The sequence below is a fragment of the Lolium rigidum genome, chromosome 3 (assembly GCF_022539505.1).
Source record: "Lolium rigidum isolate FL_2022 chromosome 3, APGP_CSIRO_Lrig_0.1, whole genome shotgun sequence".
Taxonomy (NCBI): domain Eukaryota; kingdom Viridiplantae; phylum Streptophyta; class Magnoliopsida; order Poales; family Poaceae; genus Lolium; species Lolium rigidum.
The window spans coordinates 127,072,547-127,089,806 of record NC_061510.1 but is presented as its reverse complement, the minus strand read 5'-3'; the positions used below and the strand labels follow the sequence as shown (position 1 = coordinate 127,089,806).

The 17,260-nt window shown below is 44.3% G+C and overlaps 1 pseudogene; it reads left to right on the top strand.

Moving 5' to 3' along the window:
- Positions 1-261: 261 nt before the first annotated feature.
- Positions 262-3,398, top strand: LOC124698202 (annotated as a pseudogene).
- The last annotated feature ends 13,862 nt before the right edge of the window (positions 3,399-17,260 follow it).

Below are 17,260 nucleotides of genomic sequence, written 5' to 3'. Positions count from 1 at the left end.
ATGCTGCAATTGCACGTGACGTTATATAGTTCATCTTGACATGAGATTGTTTTTGGCTGAATTTTCTGCTTCTTATGCTGCAATTGCAGGTGACGTTATATAGTTCATCTTGACATGATTTTGTTTGCTGAATTTTCTGCTTCTTATGCTGCAATTGCAGGTTCTGTACCTCTGTGGCTGAGCCTAAACAATACTACCCCAACTCTGATATTTTCCTGATATTTTGCCCCACATCCCACAGAGAAATGTACAACGCATGCAACTATTAATGAAAGCTATTTTGTATCATAGAGTTGTGACGGAGACCTCAGATTGTTGATCCTGGTACACCAACCACCGCAATGGCATTCCCGATTCTACTAGCTACCCTCACACTATTGGCTCTTGTGTCACTCGTCGTGGCGTCTGGTGACAACTCTACTGCCTCTGGACAAATCCTCCTGAACTGCGGAACATCACAGCAGAACTATGATGACAATAGTCGTACTTGGGACGGGGACTCCGTATCCAAGTTCGCGCCATCAGTGAAAGGAGTTGCAGCCACTGCTTCGTACCAAGATCGTTCACTCCCCTCCAGGGTCCCTTGGATGACTGCCCGCATCTTCACTTCAAATTACACCTATTCCTTCCCTGTCAGCTCAGGCCGCATGTTCTTACGCCTCTACTTCTATCCAATTTCTTATGGAAACTATGCTGCCTCCGATGCCTACTTCAGTGTCACCACAAAAAATCTTATCCTCTTAAATGAGTTTAATGCTTCGAGGCAAACCGTTCACAGGAGTCCTGCCTACCTTGTCCGTGAATTCTCGGTGAATGTTTCTACAGGCAGCCTAGACCTCACCTTTGCTCCTTCAGCACATCGGAACGGTTCTTATGCATTTGTGAATGGCGTTGAGATAATGCCCACGCCTGACATATTCACAACAGACGACACAAGATTTGTCAACGGTGATAACCGAGATTCCTTCTCTTTCAGCCCTGACACAGCCTTCCAGACTATGTACAGGCTCAACGTCGGGGGCCTAGACATTTTCCGGAAAGATGATTCAGGTTTTTACCGCTCATGGGACATTGATTTCCCATACTTATTTGGTGCCTCTGGGGTGACCTTCTCCAAAAATAGTAATTTGACTATCGAGTATACACCACAAGTGCCAGATTACACTGCGCCAGTTGCTGTCTACGATACAGCTCGATCGATGGGACTAAATGGACAGATCGACCTGAACTACAACCTTACATGGATTTTACCAGTTGATGGAGGGTTCTATTACCTCCTCAGGTTCCATTTCTGTGAAATCGAGTATCCTATCACCCGGGTGGATCAGAGGGTATTCTTAATCTACATCAACAACCAGATAGCACAGCAACAAATGGATGTCATTGTCTGGAGCGGAGGAATCGTCAGACCAACGTACAATGACTATGTTATCCTCACCTCTGGTTCCGGTCAGGTGGACATGTGGATTGCACTTCACCCTGATCTTTCAAGTAGACCAGAGTACAATGATGCAATACTGAATGGTCTCGAGGTCTTCAAGCTACAGAGTTACGGACCAAACAATCTTGTTGGGCTCAATCCTCCACTTCCGCAAGAGCTTGATGCCAATCCTCCACTTCCGCAGGAGTTTGATGCCAATCCTCCACTTCCGCAAAAGCCGGATGCCAGTCCTAGCAGGGTGTCTGGTGGAGGGAAATCAAAGGGTGCTGTCATAGGTGGAGCTGTTGGTGGTTTCACAGCGTTCTTGATTGCATGTTTTGGCAGCTGCATCATCTACAGACGAAGAAAGAAGAAGATAACAGAGGATTATGGTAAGCACACGTTGACGCTGCCTTCCAATCATTGCCGCCACTTCGCCTTTTCTGAAGTTCAGGCTGCCACCAACAGTTTTGATCAGTCCTTCCTACTTGGCAAAGGTGGGTTTGGGAATGTGTATCTCGGAAAGATAGATAATGGCACCAAGGTGGCGATCAAGCGTTGCAACCCAATGTCTAAGCAGGGTGTTCATGAGTTCCATACAGAGATTGAGATGCTGTCCAAGTTCTGCCACCGCCACCTTGTGTCTCTAATTGGCTACTGCGAGGCTAAGAGTGAGATGATTCTGGTGTATGACTACATGGAACATGGGACTCCGCGGGAGCACCTGTACAACACAAGAAGCCCGCCACTGTTGTGGCAGAAGCGCCTTGAGATTTGCATTGGTGCAGCCCGAGGACTGCATTACCTCCACACTGACTCAGAACAAGGAATCATCCACCGTGACGTTAAGACCACCAATATCCTATTGGATGGTAAGTTAGTCGCAAAGGTTTCTGACTTCGGTCTATCCAAGGCTAGTCCAGATATTGAAATTACGCACATGAGCACCGCTGTGAAAGGCACCTTTGGATATCTTGACCCTGAGTACTTCCGGCTGCAGCGTCTCACCAAAAAATCAGACGTGTACTCCTTTGGGGTGGTGTTGTTTGAGATCCTGTGTGCACGCCCTGCGATAAACACACAGCTCCCGGAGGAGCAAGTGAGCTTGCGTGACTGGGCGCTATCATGCTTAAAGAAAGGTGTACTCGATGAGATAATTGACCCTCGTGTCAAGGAGGACATCACCCCTGAGTGCTTCAGGAAATTTGCAGAGATAGCAGAGCAATGTGTTGCTGATCGTAGCATAGATAGGCCATCAATGGGTGATGTGCTTTGGAACCTTGAGGTCGCACTCCAGTTGCAGGATAGTGCAAGATACAATAGCATCTGTGCTGGGGGGGGGGGGGGGCATCATCTCACCTGTCAGCAATTAGCGCCGCAGCACAGGAAGACATATTTTCAGCTATACATCAGGAAGGCCGATGAAAGCAAAGTGCAGGTCAGGATTTTATTTCATGTATAGGTTCATCATTACCTAACTTTTTTTTGAATAAGCATCATTCCTTATCTGATTTTTTTGTTTGTTTTGAGATCACCCATCTGAGATTCTGTAATGAGTAAATTGCAGATATACACACTTATTGTTGGGTATTTCGCTTATCTGAATGCAATATGTCTGGCAGAGCTATCAATGATAAGGAGGGGCCTACTTTAGACATACTAGCTGCACTTCAAGCATTCTCGCTTGTCTAACTCAATAAAAGATTCACCAGCAGTGGAAATCATTCTAATTGGTGTTACGAGGGTCTGCAAAGGAGATCCAGAGCCACCCCTATTGGTTCTTAGCATCTTGCTCAGCTTGTTCAGAGTAAACTGCACCGGAAAGGCATGGAAATAATAGTGCCCATTCAATAGCCATCTAGTAAAATGTGTATGGTTTGTTAATTATTATAACAGAGTTCACTTTCATTACCGGACTGCAAACTGTATAATGCAAATATTACCTTGCTGAGATAGGAAGGCTTTTGACCTATACCCTGAAGCTTACAAAAATACTGAGTTATCTGTGAAGTAGCCACTTGTCTTGTGGTCCATTTGGTATGCTGATACTTGTTTATCTCCAACCTGAGCTTTGTTCTGTCTCCCTTGAAGCAGAAATGCAACGTGTAGAAGAGATATCACAAGAAGTTATCGGATGGTATGCAAATCGATATGTAAATGGTTTGTGGCCTGGCCGACGTCAAGGAAGATCAGCAACTGCATTTTTCCTTTCTTAGCTGTTAGCAATTCCAGGAAATTCTAACTATATTTATTATAAGTTCTATGTATCAGTAATTAGTTTTTTTCCGAAAAGGGGATAATCACCCTATCATCAGCATCGTGGTGATGCACACGGCCTTTATTAATAGAACTTATAATAAATATAGTTAGAATTTCCACATGTATCAGTAATTAGTGATTAGGAAGCTATGTAACTGGAGCAGGTAGTCCTATATACTCCTATCCCTCCTCGAAACAGGCATTCGTAGGTAGTCCTATTCTTGTATCTTGCGAGAAAATTACAAAAAAAAACACCACATTTGAGGCTAGTGTTTTAAAAAACCACCACTATATGGTAAGGTTTCAAAAAACTGCCACCTCAGCGCTAACACGTACAGAAAACACAGATTCGTATCTAACGATCGTTTAATCACAAAACTAACATGTGGAACCCGCTGTCAGGCTGTACGTGGCATGCCAAAACTATTGAGGGAGGCACACAATTGACAAGCTCTATTTCTGGGGTTTTCTGTAAATTTTCAGAGGGACCCCACTTATCATTCAGATTTCAAATAAGGGCATCAAACAGCGAGCGTTTGCGTCTGCGCGGTCAAAAAATATGTCTGCCCTTGCTCCAGCGGGACAACGCATAGTGACCGGGCTGTCCACAGTGACGCAAACACGGCCCAAATATGCGGCACGTTTGCGTCTCCACGGACGCTTGACGGTCGCGCAAAGTGACCGCGTTGGTTGCATCCGGGCCCGCTAGGCAGTGATTAGGTAAGCAAAATATTCCTTCATTACTATTGATTGGCAAAAGGACATCTTTACAGAGATGGTTAGTCGAGTTAACCTAAAACTACAACGACTGTACCTACTCGCCGTCGCGCGGCCTACCACGGCCGGGGTTACTCGTAGTCGCGCAGCCTACTACTGGCCGCCGCCCGAGGGGCCAGCGCTGTCATAGAAGCGCGACCACCTGACGCACTCCTTGCGCCGCGCATGCCGACGATCGGACAACTCGTCCTGCCGCCTGCGGCGTTCGTCGGCCTCAGCTAGAGTTGGTAAATCCCAAGAGGAAGGTGTGATGAGCACAGCAGCAAGTTTTCCCTCAGTAAGAAACCAAGGTTTAATCGACCAGTAGGAGAAATGCGTGACTTCTGAAGGTGTTGCTAGCTGACTAGTGGCAGGGCGCACTACCGGCATCAGCAATAACGTGGAACCTGCACACAACACAACCACAATAATTTGCCCCAACTTACAGTGAGGTTGTCAATCTCACCGGTTTGCTGAACACAAAGGATTAGACGTATCGAGTGGAAAGAGATGTTTGCAGTAATTAAAGAGAACATAGCTTTGCAGTAAGTAAAAGAGCACGATTGGAGTGGTTGAATTTATCAGTGTAAAGGAAAGGACCGGGGTCCACAGTTCACTAGAGGTGTCTCTCCATAAAGATAAATAACACGTTGGGTGAACAAATTACAGCTCGGCAATTGACAGAATATCGACCATACATGACAAGATTATTACTATGAGATTCGTTTGAGCATTACAATATAATACATAAACCGTAATCCAACTGCGTCTATAACTAATAATCAACCTACCGGTTATCGTCCGAACCCCTTCCAGTATTAAGTTGCAAGCAACAAATTATCGCATTAAGCAATGTGTGTAAAATAAACAATAGACTTACCCTTGGATAAAATATTGTTGTTTTCTCCCTAGTAGCAACAACACATCTACAATCTTAGAAATTATTGTCACTCTTCCAGAAAACTAGAGGCATGAACCTACTATCGAGCATAAATACCCCTTCTTGGAGTCACAAGCATCTACTTGGCCAGAGTATCTACTAGCAACAAAAAACATGCAAGATCACAAATAACATATGACATGAATATATAATCGACCTCAACATAGTATACAATATTCATCGGATCCCAAAGCAAAGACAACATGTAGCATTACATCGGGATGATTTTGATCATGTAGGGCAGCTCACAAGATCTAAACAGGAGGCACAAATTGGAGAAGACAACCACCTAGCTACTGTTATGGACCCATAGTCTAGGGATGAACTACTCACACATTACTTTGGAGGTGGGCATGGTGATGTAGATGCCTCCGGCGATGATTTCCCCCTCCGGCAGGGTGCCGAGAAGAGCTTCAGAACCCCCCGAGATGGGTTCTGCAATGGTGGCCGCGACGGAACTTTTCGTGGATGGAGGCTTGGGTATTCAGGGTTTTCCCGAGTTGAGATCGTGAATAAATAGGCGGAGGGGCGATGTCGGTGGAGGCCAGGGTGGCCCACACCATCCCTAGGCGCGGGCCAGGGTCAGGCCGCTCCTAGGGCTGGCGTGGCTACCCTGCTTTCCCCCTTCAACTCCCCTCGAGACTCTATCTTCGTTACCGTAAAATATTGACTTCAGCTTTTGTTTCATCAAATTCCGAGAATATTTCCTGTACAAATTTTCTAAAATACAAAAACAACAGAAAACAGGGAACTGGCACTGTGACATCTTGTTAATAGGTTAGTGCCAGAAAATATATAAAAGTGCAACGAAGTATGAGCAAAACATATATGAATTGGTGTAAAACAAGCATGGAGCTTCAAAAATTATAGATATGTTTGAGACGTATCAGGCATCCCCAAGCATAACTCCTGCTCGTCCTCGAGTAGGTAAGTGATAACAAAATAATTTTTAAGGTGACATGCAGCCAACACAATCTTGATCAAGCATTGTAAAGCATTGTGAGCTGAAATCAAAGTACTTTAAACATAGGCATGGCAGATATAATTCAATAGAACTTAGCAGCTATGTTATAACATGAAGAGTAACTCAAACAAAGGATCATGAATAATAGTGCATTGAAAGCAACTGTGTGTTTATGAGCATAGATAAAACATAGCAAAGTGGTACTCAACATGTCCTTTATGAAGTAGCCAAACATAAATGCTAGGACACCATTAAAGTTCAAAGGGTGACTAGATACAAGTAATTCAAGAACAAGCAATAGTCATAATCATGAATCAATCAATAATAATTTTGGGACTATGCACATTGCACTAAGAATGACAACTATGCTCTCTTAATCGTTGCATAAAGTAAAAGATGAAGACTCAACATAAAAGTAAAAGAGAGATTCTTTGCAGAGTAAGCAAGATAAAAAAGTTTTATAAACCTTCCAAAAAGTATGGTACTTATTAGCTTTGAGCTCTCATTGCCCCTATCATAAGCATCTTGAATGGTTAAAGTTAATGTGAATCAAATATGAGCTATATGGTTGCAAATCACAAGTTGAAAATCTCATGCCCCTTAAATACGAGTACCTAAACCTCATGCTACTCATAGGTCCAAAATAAGTTCTTGTCATTGTAAGTATACATGTATCATCGAGAACAGCCAACTGGGTACCTCTTGCCCGATGATATGGAGGTACTCTTGTAGGAGCAATCCCATGCCAAAATGACAAGACAAACAGACAATGAGCATCTCAGCAATTTTTATTTGCTATGGGTATAGCTTGTTATTGAAAATGCTTGATAGAATGCTCACTATGGTTCGCTGTAAATTGCCACCATGAATGATGCATGGCTTAGATTAGCGGCCCAGGCATTTCTCTAACTCATATACAAACTCCATGGACTTACAAGTTTCCATTTTATTTCGCACCGCTAGGCATCCATAAGAAAAAGCACATGACATCAACTAAATATGAATAAGTGCAATGTCGAAAGCGTTCCCCATGAAAGCATGGTTATGCTAACTCCCAACTTGCAATTTGCAAACATATAAACTTCATAAGATAGTCACAATGATCTAGTTTATTAAGTGCAAGAAAGTAAATGTGCCATCAATTTCGTGAAAGCTTTATTAACTAATTTTCTCATGCCAAAAATTAATTTGAAAGATGAATAAAAACATGATGAATATACTTGGAATAGCAATAATGCTACTAGGTAGATATGGTGTACAAAATTGGCAAACCTTGGTTTATGGTGGTTGGAAGCACGAGTAGAGTTCATACTCAGTACAAGCGAAAGCTAGCAAAAGACTGAGAGCGACCAACTAAGAGAGCAATAATGACCATAATCATGCATAGCAACAAAAACATAATCAATCAAAGCACAAAGTGATATTACAAGTCAAAAACTAAATGATCATAGAGGCTTTAGTTGACTGGTTATAGTCATAACATGGTATAAGCATGTGCCAAGTCAACCCAATAAAGCATCAAAGGAGAATACCACAATATTATGCTTTGTATGATGGAAACAACACATGATTCTTTCAATGACACATTATGCACTTTCAGCCATTTGAGACAAGTCATGCTACAACAATAAATACTAAGGATATGACAAGAATAACATCCAACATGACATGCCAAAGTCTATGCCACAGTCTAGACAAGCTTCCTTTTGCATCACTATAATCAATATTTTACTCGTATCCAACACCAATCAACTTATTTGAAATAACTCTCAGAGATGAAAATCAATATGGACCAGAGAGCTAATCATACACAAATAAATAATATTAACGAGCTTTGAACAAAATTCAAGTGAAATAACAAGAGCTAAACGCAATACCAGAAAACTAGAATACTCGTAGAACAATAACAATGAAAACTAGAGCGTTCTATGCAATTAAAACGGAGCGGGTCTTTCTCCAAAAAAATGTACCGGGATCCAACATATTCTACATCAAACAAAAATAAAAACAAAAATAAAGACGCTCCAAGACCAACACATAGCGTATGAAGCAATAAAAATATAGCGCATAGAAAGATGACATGTTGCTTTGTTGATGAAAAGGGGATGCTTTTGGCATCCCCAAGCTTTGACGTTTGTACCTCTTGAATATTTCTTGGGGTGCAGGGGAATCCCCAAGCTTGATCTTTTGTCCATTTGTCATCTTATCACATCATTTTTCTCTCCCTACATCTGAAAACTTCCTTCATACAAAACTTCAAACAATTCATTATTAGCAGCATTAGTACAATCAAAATAAAAAAATCCACTTGGGTTCAGTTCTAACATATATCAAACATCTATTAAAGCATTAGCTACTGTAGCAACCATTAAAAAATCTCTTTGATCAAAACAACTCAAAAAACAAAGATTTAAGAGGCAAATGCAAATAGTGCAGAAATCTGTCAAAACAGAACGGCAGGTAAAGATCGATTTTCCGAAAATCTTCTGTTGCTCATCTCGAAAAGTGGTCAACTAACGAAAGTTAGATAATAACCAGGGGCATATGCATAAAAATGGAAGCTCAAAACTCCGCTCTGGCTATTTATACGAATGTTTATGGTGACACCACAAAATCTGTTACCAGGACAATAACTTCCCCAAATCTTACTTTCTTCCTATTAGAGGCTATTATTGGCACAAAAATGAAATAAAAATGATAAGAAGAGGTTATTACAGAGGTAATAACTTCTAAGACTCAACAAAAATAAAAAAAATTACAGAAAATAAAAATGGGTTATCTCCCAAGAGTGGTTTTCTTTAATGTCTTTCAGCTAGGCGCAGAAAAAGAGCGAGCATCAAGTATTATCAAGTGAAGAAGCATCAAAATCAATCACTTCCTCTAAAATACAACTTGTCAAAATAGCCACTTTAGACACCCCTGGAGATGATTCAACATGTAAACCACTCTTAGTTGTACTGATTTTTTGAAATCAATTTTAAACATATTATGGGGTTTTAGTTTAGGTGCCTTTGGAACATACATAAATTTTTGCTCTTTGCCCACAAAGGCTTTCTCCTTCTTAAACCCAAGAGAAGAAAAAGTTGAACTTAAAGTTTCCATAGCCTCCTCTAGCTTATAAATCCTAAGGTTTATATTATCATGGGTATTGCTAGCTTCTAAAACAGTGATTATTTTATTGATACATCTATGGATTCATTAATTTGGCTAGCATTACCAAGGCAATCTGGTAAACTTTTCTCTAGAGAGCTCAATCTTTCTACAACTTCTTCCAAAGTGATCTCAGTTTTAACAGCATTAGTAGGTGGTATTCCTACCAAGCTTTCAATTAAATTGCAGGCTTCCAAAACGGGAGTACCCAGAAAATTACCCCCGTGAGAGTATCCAAAACATACCTATTCCAGCTAGATAAACCAACATATAAATTTCTAAGGAGGATCATGGTAGAATATTTTTTAGTACATCTATGATGAGCATTAATTATTCTATACCAAGCATCTTTCAAACTTTCTCCCCCTTGTTGCTTAAAAGAACGAACCTCAACTTCAGGAATACTCATTTTAGCAAAATTAAAACTAAGCAACAAAAATAACAATAATAATAGAAACTATTTTTTTTTGTGTTTTTGATATAATGACGACTATAAAAGAAACTAATTTTTTGTGTTTTTGATATAATAAAGCAAACAAGACAAAATAAAATAAACTAAGAAAAACTATAACAAAGTAAAGAGATTGCAGATGAGAGACTCCCCTTGCAGATATCCTCTTTCTCCCCAAAGAACGGTGCCCGAAAATATTGATGGTGCTCCGGTGATGGCGCCAGACAATCTTGGTGGCGGTTGTTGTGGAAGCGGTTTGGAAAACCCAAAAGGAAGGTGTGATGAGCACAGCAGCAAGTTTTCCCTCAGTAAGAAACCAATGTTTAATCGACCAGTAGGAGAAAAACGTGACTTCTGAAGGTGTTGCTAGCTGACTAGTGGCAGAGCGCACTACCGGCGTCAACAACAACGTGAAACCTGCACACAACACAACCACCAAACTTTGCCCCAACTTACAGTGAGGTTTTCAATCTCACCGGTTTGCTGAACACAAAGGATTAGACGTATCAAGTGGAAAGAGATGTTTGCAGTAATTAAAGAGAACAGAGCTTTGCAGTAAGTAAATAGAACATGATTGCAGTGGATGAATTTATCAGTGTAAAAGAAAGGACCGGGGTCCATAGTTCACTAGTGGTGTCTCTCCACAAAGATAAATAACATGCTGCGTGAACAAATTACAGCTGGCAAATTGGCAGAATATCGACCATACATGACAAGATGATTACTATGAGATTCGTTTGGGCATTACAACATAATACATAATACTTCCGTTTCAAGGAATAAGGCGCACGCGTATTCCAAGAACTTTGACCATAAAAACTGAGTAAAAAATCTTGATTAGATTATATGTAATAAATATCATTAGATTCGTATTGAAAAGAATTTTTTAATAGTACTAATTTCATACAAACAATCTTTATCTATTTGAAGTAATTCTTGGTCAAACAAAAAGCACGTGAAACGAGGACGCCTTATTCCTAGAAACGGAGGTAGTAGACTGTAATCCAACTGCGTCTATGACTAATAATCCACCTTCCGGTTATCGTCCGAGCCCCTTCCAGTATTAAGTTGCAAGCAACAGATTATCGCATTAAGAAATGTGTGTAAAGTAAACAATAGAATTACCTTGGATAAAACATTGTTGTTTTCTCCCTAGTAGCAACAGCACATCTATTATCTTAGAAGTTATTGTCACTCATTCAGAAAACGAGAGGCATGAACCTACTATCGAGCATAAATACCCCCTCTTGGAGTCACAAGTATCTACTTGTCCAGAGTATCTACTAGCAACAGAGAGCATGCAAGATCACAAATAACATATGACATGAATATATAATCGACCTAAACATAGTATACAATATTCATCGGATCCTAGCAAACACAACATGTAGCATTACATAAGGATGCTCTTGATCATGTATGACAGCTCACAAGATCTAAACATGAGTCATAAATTGGAGAATACAATCATCTAGCTACTGCTATGGACCCATAGTCTAGGGATGAACTACTCACACATCACTTCGGAGGCGGGCATGGCGATGTAGATGCCTCCGGCGATGATTTCCCCCTGCGGCAGGGTGCCGGGAAGAGCTTCAGAACCCCCCGAGATGGGTTCTGCAATGGCGACCGCGACGGAACTTTTCGTGGATGGAGGCTCGGGTATTCAGTGTTTTCCCGAGATCGTGAACAAATAGGCGGAGGGGCGATGTCGGTGGAGGCTAGGGTGGCCCACACCACCCCTAGGCGCGGGCCAGGGTTAGGCCGCGCCTAGGGCTGGCGTGGCCACCCTGCTGCCCCCCTTCGACTCCCCTCTAGACTCTGTCTTTGCTACGGTAAAAATTGACTTCGGCTTTTGTTTCGTCCAATTCCGAGAATATTTCATGTACAACTTTTATGAAATACAAAAACAGCAGAAAACAGGGAACTGGCACCGTGACATTTTGTTAATAGGTTAGTGCCGAAAAATGTATAAAAGTGCAACAAAGTATGATCAAACCATATATGAATTGGTGTAAAACAAGCATGGAGCATCAAATATTATAGATACGTTTGAGACGTATCATGGACTCTCTTCGCTGTCGCCTCCGCCGCCACCGCCATGTTGGCGTGGTAGCGGGCCTCGTCCCTATCCACCGCTGCCACCGCTTCGTCCCTGGCAGAGATGTCGTCCGCCAGCTCGCGGTTCTCCTGCTCGACCCACGCGGGATCTGGTCCCCTCCGCGCGACCGAATCCAGGTCGGAGCACAGGTACGCCCGACTCATGGAGATCGCATGGCTGCGAGTTTCCTCCTCTGCTGCCCGAGCGTGACGGCGATCAACGTTCCCAGGTAGGCTCTCGAACGATGCTACCAGAGCCTGCTGGTCGCCGCCGAACTCGAAGCGGATGTGGTCGTCCTCGTCATCGGTGATGTCGTGGATGACGACGTCCGCGGGTGGGGCTGCCGGCAATGGAGGAGCCACCGCAAGGGCGGCACTAGCCGCCGCCATCTCCGCCCGCGCCTACGCGAGCTCCGCCCTGGCCTCGGTGAGCTCGGCCCAGAGTTACGCCCTGGCGTCAGCGATTTCCGCCATGGCCGCCCGCCTGGCGCTGACGCTCTAGCGCGCGCCCTGCCGCCTCTGCCTTCGCCGCCTCCTGGCCCAACTGTTGGCCTGAAAGGCGTCGGCGGCTAACTTCTCCTCCTCCTCCGGGTGGACTTGGCGGCACATCTGAACAACTTGATCCAGCTAAGGTTGTGCTCGTCCATGCATGGATGCTAGGGTTTAGGTTGAGGGGTGCCCGTCACCCCCACCAGTGTCCACCATATATAGCCACAGCGGGGCTGGAAACGACATTCGTGCGTAGGTCGTTTCCCGCACGTGCGAAACGCCAGCGAAACGGGCCAATCTGTTGCGGGGGAACCGGTAATCGCTGGCGGCAGGTCTCGATGGGACGTTAAAGCACCATTAACGACCTTGACGGTGTCTGTGATAAAAAAACATGTCCGCACCGCTGGAGATACCCCCGACGCAAATGGTCATCCCGGGCCGTATGGCGTCCGCGGGCCGACACAAACAGACGCGTGCAGACAATTTGGACGTCCGAAATGCGTCGGTCTGTTGGAGATGCCATAAGATCTCTTCTCTTTTTCTAGAAAATGGTAAAACAGGGCACGACCGGCGGTACACCGGAACGACAGACATAGGGAGGGGCACGAGCGCCGCCGCCGCTATGTCCGCCGGCCGATGGCCACGAGCATCTTCCCGCCCCCGAAGTCCCTCTGCATCCATCCTCGGTCCTCACCTCCCCGCCACCGCTGCTACGGCCGCCGGTCGCGAGCAGCTCGCAGCCCCCCGCGGTCCCTCCTCCCTCCCCACCACTGCTACTACTGCTCATCATCTCCGCTATCTCCCTATGCCACGAAATCGCCCAACGAATCAAGCCGAGGTGGTCTGCGCTATCGTCCCTGACCCGATCTTCCTCCGCTCCGGCCGAGCTCCGCCGCGTGTCGATTCATCTCATCAGCCGCGTCCTAATCTTCTCTGAAAGTCTCGGGAGCTTCACGGAGTCCAGCTGGTCTTGTCGGCGCCCTTCCCTTGGAGTGGTGCGTCCATGAGCTCCTTCCAGATCCCGCTCCGGTCGTCGACCGAGTCGACGAAGGTCGGCATGAACTGGCGCGAGGGCCTTCGAATCTCGGTCGCAGCCATCACGATGGAGGTTAGCATACAACGACGCTCGTGCGAGGGAGGAACCTAATTGAACGGTAGTTGATTTAACTGAAAACTAGCTGAGAACTAGCAAATTCTCTAATTTTTATGGAGCATGTTTTGCCTAGCCGTAAGTTGCCTTTTTTAGTGGAGCCGTACGAGTTATTCTAGATTTGAGTTACTCTTCAACTGGGCCATTCCAGTTATGTGCTTCTTCAATTCCTTTTATATTGGCTTATATGGCTACACGGTAAGGTTAGAGCATCTCCACCGGCGCCCCCTAAATAGTCGTTGGTAGGGTCGTCGACAATGTTCTATGGGGGGCGCCGGCAGTGCATCCTCTATTTGGGGAGGCTGTTCCCACACCACCGCCTCCCATACGACAGCCTCCAAAACTTTCTTTTTCTTTTTACAATATTTTGAAACAACATATCAATCACATTTTATTCATACTATATTCAATAATTCATACAATCACACAAATAGAATTAAATTATTCATGCAATCAAACAAATAGTACTTAAATTATTCATACAATCAATCAAATAAATAGTACTTAAATTATTCATACAATCAAACAAATAGAAATAAAATCATGCATTGTTGGCAGCTCCTCTCCTCGCCCACAAATGCGCAGCTAGATTCGCCTTCAGTTGTACATGGACATCCGCATCTTGAATTTTATTGTGCATATGAAGAAAAGCGGCAAATTCTTGGGGTACATGCTCTACCTCAACAAGTGGCCCTTGATACTCAAATTGTTGATCATCGTGCACAGGTTCGTCGCGCTCGCTCTCAATGATCATGTTGTGCATGATCACACAGACGTTCATCACCTCCCACATCTGAGTCTCAGACCAAGTGAGAGCAGGGTACCTGATAATGGAGAAACGGTGCTGAAGCACCCCAAAAGCACACTCAACATCCTTGCGTGATGGTTCTTGGCATGTTGCAAAATAAGCTTCCATCTCATTTGCTGGAGAGGGAATTGTCTTCACAAATGTAGCTTACGTCGGATAGATACCATCAGCTAGATAGTACCCCTTGTTGTATGCGTGGCCGTTTACCTCAAAGTTCACGGCAGGAGCTTGTCCCTCAGCTAGCCTGGCAAAAACCGGAGAGCGCTGCAACACGTTGATATCACTGTTTGTGCTGCCATGCCAAAAAATGCATGCCAAATCCAAAGGTCCTGGTCTGCCACCGCCTCAGGAATGACACTGCACTCACCAGTATGCCCCTTGTAGATCCCGTGCCAAGCAAAAGGGCAATTTTCCAGCCCCAGTGCATGCAGTCAATGCTTCCGAGGAAACCCTCTTGCTGCATTTTTTTTTGCAGGATCCGAGCTGCATCATCTTCTCTTGGTGCTCTTAAATAGTATTTAGCAAACACCGCTATGAAGGCTCGGAAAAACCTGTAGAGAGTCTCTGTACATGTCGACTCTGCCATCCGTAGGTAGTCATTGGCTGTATCTGGAGGAGGTCTGTATGCAAGACAACACATTGCAGCAGTGCACTTCTGAATTGAGGTGAAGCCCCACAAACCTGTGCAATATTGCTTGTCAATGAAGTACTTGTCGTACTCCCTGACGCTGTAGACAATCTTCAAGAACAACTCCTTCTTCATCCTAAACCAGCACCAAAATTTCTTCGGCGAATGAGTCACGTCGTTGTTGAAGTAGTCGGCGTCAAGCAACATTGCGCCGGCTTGACGATGCCGGTTGATGTTCCTGCTCTTGCCTGGCTTTGAGCCGCCGCGCCGAGGCACGAGGAAGAAAGGCTGGCGAACACGCATCATGCTCATTAGAATCAGCTGCTGCTGTTGCCGCCAGACAGCCTTAGCGTTATGCTCCTCCGTGAACAGCTGCACCATCATCTCGTCGTCGCTATCCATCGCGGCAATCAGACGAACACCTTGCGGGCGGGGCGGTTGTGCCGCGGTGGCGGCGAGCTCTGTTCCGGGCGAAACAGTGGCCGCCGGTCGAGGGGTTGGTGGCCTTGTCAATGGACGGCGGTTCCTAGATAGGCGGCTGTGTCTATTGCAGGCAGGGGCGCGGCAACGACGACGACGCTAGCGATCCAGAGGGGTGCGAGTCGGCTCGGGCATGGGTAGAAGGCGGGAAATCGGTGTGTCTGGCTGCCAGGCGGATCCCACGCTCATTTTCTGACATTCCGTGAGGTGCCGGCGCGCCCGATTTGCGCCCTTGGCCAAGGATCCGACATGGGTATTCCGGTGATTCTATTGGGCTCGAAAACTAGCCGGCGCCGTTTGGGGCGCACCGGTGCGAGCCCAAAAACCACGCCGGCCCCCAAATCGCTATCGGGGCTGCTATGGGGCGCGCCGGTGGAGATGCTCTTACCCTGTGATATTTTTTCGTTCTAACTTTTTCTCGACAAATGCCATCGAAGAATATCAGGGAAGGAGACTACATGATACGAGGGAAATTTCTTTTTAAAACTCACATGAGAGACAATTCTTTTTAAAACTCATGTGCAACCTCAATTGAAATTAAAATAACTTAGTTATAATTCCACTATCAATTGAAAATTCTTAGTTGCAACACAAGTTGCAACTGTAAAAATCTCAGTTTCAACCCGGCTTTCAACTAAATTCAGTTTGCAACTGAAATAAAAATATATGTTGCAGCATGACTTGCAACTTAAAATCTTAGTTGTGGTTCAACTTGCAACTACGAAATATCTTAGTTGCAACCCCACTTGCAACTAGAATAATTTCTTAGTTGCAACTCCACTTGCAACTAGAAAAATATCTCAATTGCAACACGACTTGCAACTACAAAATAATTTCAGTTGCAATTCCACTTGCAATTGGAAAAAAATCTCTCTTGCAACCTGATGTTCCTCGCACGCTTCTATTCTAGTAGACGGTGTTGGGCCTCCAAGTGCAGAGGTTTATAGAACAACAGCAAGTTTCCCTTAAGTGGATCACCCAAGGTTTATCGAACTCAGGGAGGTAGAGGTCAAAGCTATCCCTCTCAAGCAACCCTGCAATTACGGTACAAGAAGTCTCTTGTGTCCCCAACACACCCAATACACTTGTCAGATGTATAGGTGCACTAGTTCGGCGAAGAGATAGTAAAATGCAAGTGATATTGATGAATATGAGTGGTAATAACAATCTGAAATAAATATGGCAGCAAGTAAACATGTAGCAGAATAGTAAATAAACGGTGATTCGATGTTTGGAAACAAGGCCTAAGGATCATACTTTAACTAGTGGTCACTCTCAACAATGATATCATAGAGGAATATAAATATAAGCACTTCACTATGCTACTCTGAAAGACTCTCCGGCTGGATAACGAACACTAATCCACTGTGTAGGTCTGCAAAAGCAAACCTTAAAAATGTATTCCCAAGTACTAATGAACACCCCGCGCTGCACTTTGAGCATTCATAGGTGGTACTAACACACCACAATTTCATAGAGACATCCAACTCAAATCATAATTCAGTGAACAAGTATTTTGTGAAATATAGCCTAAGAGACCCACACGGTGCACACACTCCACCTTTACACACGTGGGACAAGGAGTCTCCGGAGATCACATAAGTAAATTTCACTTGAATAGCATAATGACATCTAGATTACAAAGCCATCATCACATAAACATCA